Below are 5,881 nucleotides of genomic sequence, written 5' to 3'. Positions count from 1 at the left end.
GAACAAATGTCTTGTTCTCCGAAGACCCATCCGGGTCGGTAAAGGAATATACCCTGGATGGACCAGTCCCATCCAGTGCTGACAATAAACAATACTTGAAATCTGGGAGAAAGAGAAAATCACAACATACAACAGATCAAAAACCAGTTAATATTGCAAAGGCAAACGTCCATCAACCAGGCTTGACACAATCCATGCCACCCATGTAGTGGAAGTAGCTAACAGCACGAATGTGTGAAGTGCAAATCATGGGTACTTACCTAGAGTGGTTAACACAGGATAGGACACCCACACAAGTACAACACCTTAGAACTACTGAATGATAACCTGTCTCTCCCCAACATGACAGCTTTTCAGCTATCTCCAGTTTGGATCAAAATTATTTGGACATTGAAACAATTTTTATGTTTTTGCTGTTGGACACCACTTCTGTGGATTTCCAATCAAACAATAAAAAAGAAAGCTGTGACTGAAGTATATCCACTGTCAGCTTTTATTCATGATTTTGTAAGTATTACACAAACTTTTTTTATCGATTGATTGAAATTGAAAATTGATTGAACATGGTCACAGACTGTCTACAAACTAATCTGACAAATGACTAACAAACAACTCAGAGGCCTAGTGAGGCTTTTTTCTTCATTATTTCATGATGAAATGTCCAGAGTTTGCACCATATGTTACACTTGCATTTGGAAGCTTTTGACTGGGACTCTCAGATCCCAAGAGGCAGTGAAGTAAAGCAAAGTAGGCTACCATCAACCAGAAAAAAATAAAATAAAAATAAACCTATCAAAGAGATGGCAGGAACTTCAGGAGTAACAAATCAACAGTCTGGTTTATTCACAGAATGAACTGGCCAGTTGAGCGACTCCTGAAAAATACACAGAAGACAACTAAAGTGGATAATCACAGAATTATTTCCTTTATTAAATTACCCTTTAAGAACATCTACCCATGTTAAGAAAACTCATGAGGAGGTAGGCATCAATGTCCAAGTGTCCAAGAGGCAAGTAAAGATACATATGCTTAAATGTAAATACAAACCATTGGTCACAATGAAGAGCAAGAAGACCAGAACAGAAAAGTTTTGACAGATGAAACCAAGAGTAACTTGGTACTCGTATCAGAATGATGGAATGAGAAAATTATGAAGAAGCACTAAATCATACCATAACATATTTTAAACATGGTGGAGGCAAGTTACATATGGGCATATATGGCTGCCAGTGAAACTGGGTGATATGACCTGCTGACAGAAGTAGGGTGATATTCTCTGTACCAGTTCAGCTTAATGCTATCAAAATTGATTGAACATAACCTAAAAATCCAAATGGTTAATGATGCAAAACACCATGCAAAGTAAGAGTTCCTCAAGGCAAAAATATGCAGTGGCCAAGTGAGTGACCTGATTTCAGTAAAAAAAAAACATGCTTTTCAGTCACTGAAGATAAAACTGAATGCAGAGAGACCCACGAACAAACAGCAATGAAAGGTGTCTGCAGTAAACGACTTGCAGAGCATCTGAAGGGAGGGAAGAGCATTTGGTGAGATCCATGGGTTCTGGACTTCAGGCAGTGATTAAATACAAATGAGTTCATCCTAGTAATAAAAAAAACAAGCCTAAAATGCGAAATTATGTTAGTTTATCCAACTATACACTGTAAAAAAAATCCGTAAAAATACAGTACAATCTACTGTATAAACGTGAAGGAATTTTCCGTATTAGTCATTTACAGGTATTTTTCTGTATTTCTCAACTACTGCAATGCATTGTGGGAAAAAGAACCTGAAAAGGAGGGAAAAGTAAGCGCAAGAGCAGCCATTAGGCTTCTTTCAGGCTTCATCTGGATTTTGGACTCTGAACTTGGAGAAACTGCATTCAAATTTCTGTGGTAAGTATTAAAACTCATGTTTTCTTTTATTAAAATAATGTTTTTCAAAAGACTCCGCGTTTTTATTTAGAAAGAATTGTTAATTTATTTGTTAACTGGTTTCGGCTGTCTCCAGACAAGTCAGGAATATTTTGCTGACTCAGTTTTTAAAATAATCGTTATTTAGGTTTAACATGACTTAAGCTTTCCATTTTAGTTAATGTTAAAATAATTTTTACTGTGATACCACCAGTTTTGCCCTTCAGTGGCTGAACCAGTTTTCATAAATATTATAGTTAGCTGTCTGTGTCTCTCTGTGTATTACACAGCTGTGACTGCTAACTAGCTAATTAGCGAAAGTCAGCGATGTGGATAACTGGGAAAAGTGAGAACTTCATGGTTCTAGAAATTATTCTAGGACTATAATAAGTACTGTATCAATACCTGTGTTTTACAGTTGGCTCTACTGTACACTTTAAAGGGTTTCAGGAAAAGTTACACTAACCCTAGTTTAAGCCTCAGACCTTCCTGGCTGATGCTAGCAAATGCTAATGTTAGCCTCTGATTTGGGCTGCTAAAGTAAAGACTTTTAGCTAGCTGACCAGCATAGATTATTTCGGTGGTTAACAGACTGTAGTGGTAATATTACTGAAAGTATAGTTTCACCTCAGCACATTTACAATTATGTCTATTTTGTAGCACATAGAAATGTTTAGTTAATATTTACAGACAGACACATTTTCCCTGTAACTGTGTTTTTACTCCAACAATTGTTGAAAATGTAATTTATGAAATGCTGAGCAGCATTTCTAATATGTGGAATATTTTTGTCACCCCACTGTGCTAATGTGATTAAATACTAATAATTATTACTAAAAAAATTCAATAATAAATCAATAATAACTATTTCTTGATTGAACTATAATGTAAGCACAGTGCTGGTGTGCAGGGGATTTATATGCCTTGTGGGGGATGCTGACATATTATAAACTGTTGTGTCTATATCAAGCTTTTAGCCAAATATAAGCAGAGATATTTGTATCTTTCTTAAAAATCCAGAACCTTACAGATTATTTGAGAAATGGATCAACAGCTATCACTACTTGAAGCACTCTAAGTCCTGCAGTGGAAAAATATCCCTTATTGATCACACACTTTGGTTTTCCAGTGCAGAGCAATGGCCAAGAAAAGGAAAGACTTCCCCGAGTGAAAAAAAAAGATGAAGATACAAACTGGTGATGATCCAGAGCAGCTGGTCTCAGGAAATGAAGAAAAAACCCTGATCACCTTCTCTACAGAAACAAGGTGAGTTTAATGTTGTGGTTGATTTAGTTTTTCAAGGTATGTATGTCACTTTGATTATAAACTGCTTTTGTTGCAACAGAATGCTGCTATGTGTATGCAACTCTACGTGAATTATAATCCTTTGTAGGGCTGTGTGATATGACCAAAATCTCACATCCCAATATAAGACATATCTCTCCTGATAACGATATATATCACAAAATAGTGCATTTTCTGTAAATTCTGTGATTCTCGGGCAACCCGACTTATGTGAAGTGTTTTCAGTTGGCCGTCGTGTACCTGGAGTCGAGTGTTTTGACCGATGCGTGAAACTATACATTTCTAGACATGAGTTTAAACGGTGCCATTTTCTTTGTGAGTATTTATTACACGGCGTGCTGCGAGGAAAAGCCTGTTCTAACGTTTGAGTCTAAGGATTATTTTGAGCACCTGACGACTCTTTTTTTCTTTTCATTCGTAAACTCTCTCGAAACTCTTTCATGTGATTCTTGTGTAGGTGGTTAAAGAGGTTTGTCGTGTTTGAGTGGTGGTGGGGACCAGTTTGTGGCATAATTTGCATAGTACAGTTTTCTGGGGCGTGTCAGACTTTTCATAACCAAACCATGTCCATGCTACAGAGGTAGCCCCTCGTTTAGCAATAAGGTCCTCGATTTGTTTTGGCTGGTCCTTCTATTTGGAGCTAGCTGGTTCTGCCTCATCTTGGCTGGCCATGCTGGTATTCTCTGTGCCTTCATCTGCGTGGTGACTGTAAGTGCCATTTACTTGATGTTTTTATTTGAGGTCATTTGTTTGATGCATATTCTGAAATTTTATGTTTGAGAATAATGTATATCATTTCAGTTTATTTTGAAAAGTCTCAACAGAAACTTGAGCTTTATTGTGAAAGGTTTATGTGGAAAATAAACAAGCGGACGGCGGAGCCACACAATGGTTTTACCGTCATTGTTGGTAACGAAAGTACGCGTAAAAACAGTCACTTGTCCGTCCATAGTGTGGTTATTGTAAGTATAAGAGAAAGAGAGAACTTTAAGAAATAATATAGCAATTACAGTGACCATCAAAATCATGAAAAAAATATTGCCGTAAACAGTTTCTTTTGCAACACCACAAAACAAACAATAGTGTATAATATGAAACGATAGACAGTTTTATATCGTCATCTGATATATATCGTCATATCGCACAGCCCTAATCCTTTTTTTGTTTATGTTGTTTATGTTCTAGGTTAAAAAAAAATGTAAAAATACAAACTTTTTAAAAATGTCTTGTTGTTTCTCTTTTTTTCCTCAGAATAAAATGCGACTAGTCTCAATGGCTGACATGGAGGAGCAACACAGCGACACGTTAACCCCGACTGCTGCAGTTCCTGTATGAACTGAGCAACTCTGAAAATCCAAGGAAAAGCTGAGTGTAGTTTATTTAAAGCTCAGATGGACCTTGATGTACTAACATGCAGGCTGCATTCAGGACTTTGTCACACTGGTATATGAAGAGTGGGAACAAGACTTTGTAGTAATTTGTCTTACTATTGTCTTATTTGTTGTGATTTAGGGTCTGTGAATGTAAATAAACACATTTACACGAGGGCAACCTGATTTCAAGGAAATAAAAATGCTCAAATTTGAAAGCTTGTGAGTTATTTTGTTCATGTATCAGCTGTTTAGTCGTTTTATGACAAGATGGATGCTGTCGTTATATTTTAGTATAGTGTTTGAGTTAAGGAGAATAAAAGAATATTTAACATTAATTGTACCAATGTTGTTGTGTACGAAGCACAAATTAATTTAAAAAGTTTTAATTTATGAATTTTTGAGTACATGGTGTACTAGGTTGTACTTGCATAGAAATGTACATTTAAGGATATAAAGAACTATATTTAATGAGTTACAGTGAAAAGAAGTGCTTGGAAATAGTAATATAAACAGAAATTTCAATTTTTCTATTAACGGAAAATATCAGTTAATGATACAGAAAATATACTGTGAATAAACGGAATTTTCCGTTTTATAGCTGAAGGAAATGTCCGTAAATAGTACAGAGAGTATACTGTAAATCTACAGAATTTTCCGTTTTATCATTTACAGAAAAGTCCATCAAACTTCCGTAAAAAAACAGAAAATGTACTGGCAGAAAATTACCAGGACATTTTCTGTTTTTCTACGGAATATTTTTTTACAGTGTATATGAGCTTCTAAAAATAGGAGACAATATATATGAAATGGCTATAATTTTGATAAAGTTAGTGCAATACTTTTTTGTTAAAATACTTGAATTCATTCACTAGGCTACTTTAGGTGTAGCAGGTGGTATCGGCATGGGTACCTATAGATTTATGTTGTATTATTAGTCTTTGTCTTGGCTTGGGTATGGATGTGAGAAAAACATCTAGTTTTACTATGTCTACAGTAGCAGAGTTGCAATATTATTTCAATGATGTGTACGCATCAGGCCTGAGCAATTTTGCTGAAAATATGAGGGATTTAGTCAAAAGATATTTAACTGACGTCTTTCAGCTCTAATGAAAGATTAGATCTCCTTCTGATGGTACACCTTTGTATTTTATAATGTCTGTTCTGGCTGAGTGGATGTTGCACAGTTGGTTTCCCTCCAACCGATTACACCAGTCACTTGAATGAACAGGGTGAACAGTGACAACCTGTAATTATCAATCTAAGTATTTTCACCAAAGATTAATTCTTTCT

At 35.7% G+C, this 5,881-nt stretch overlaps 1 long non-coding RNA gene across 1 annotated transcript; it reads left to right on the top strand.

The window, feature by feature from the left end:
* Positions 1-1,680: 1,680 nt before the first annotated feature.
* LOC146376031 (uncharacterized) lies at positions 1,681-5,054 on the top strand. The gene is made up of 3 exons (XR_014801864.1): positions 1,681-1,895; positions 3,043-3,179; positions 4,470-5,054. It is a non-coding gene; the product is annotated as an uncharacterized LOC146376031 (long non-coding RNA).
* Positions 5,055-5,881: the final 827 nt, after the last annotated feature.

This window comes from Perissodus microlepis, chromosome 12, assembly GCF_051167445.1.
Source record: "Perissodus microlepis isolate ML-2025 ecotype Zambia chromosome 12, ASM5116744v1, whole genome shotgun sequence".
In the NCBI taxonomy this organism is placed as follows: domain Eukaryota; kingdom Metazoa; phylum Chordata; class Actinopteri; order Cichliformes; family Cichlidae; genus Perissodus; species Perissodus microlepis.
Note: the sequence above shows the minus strand (reverse complement) of the source record. Positions and strands in the feature narration are given on the sequence as shown.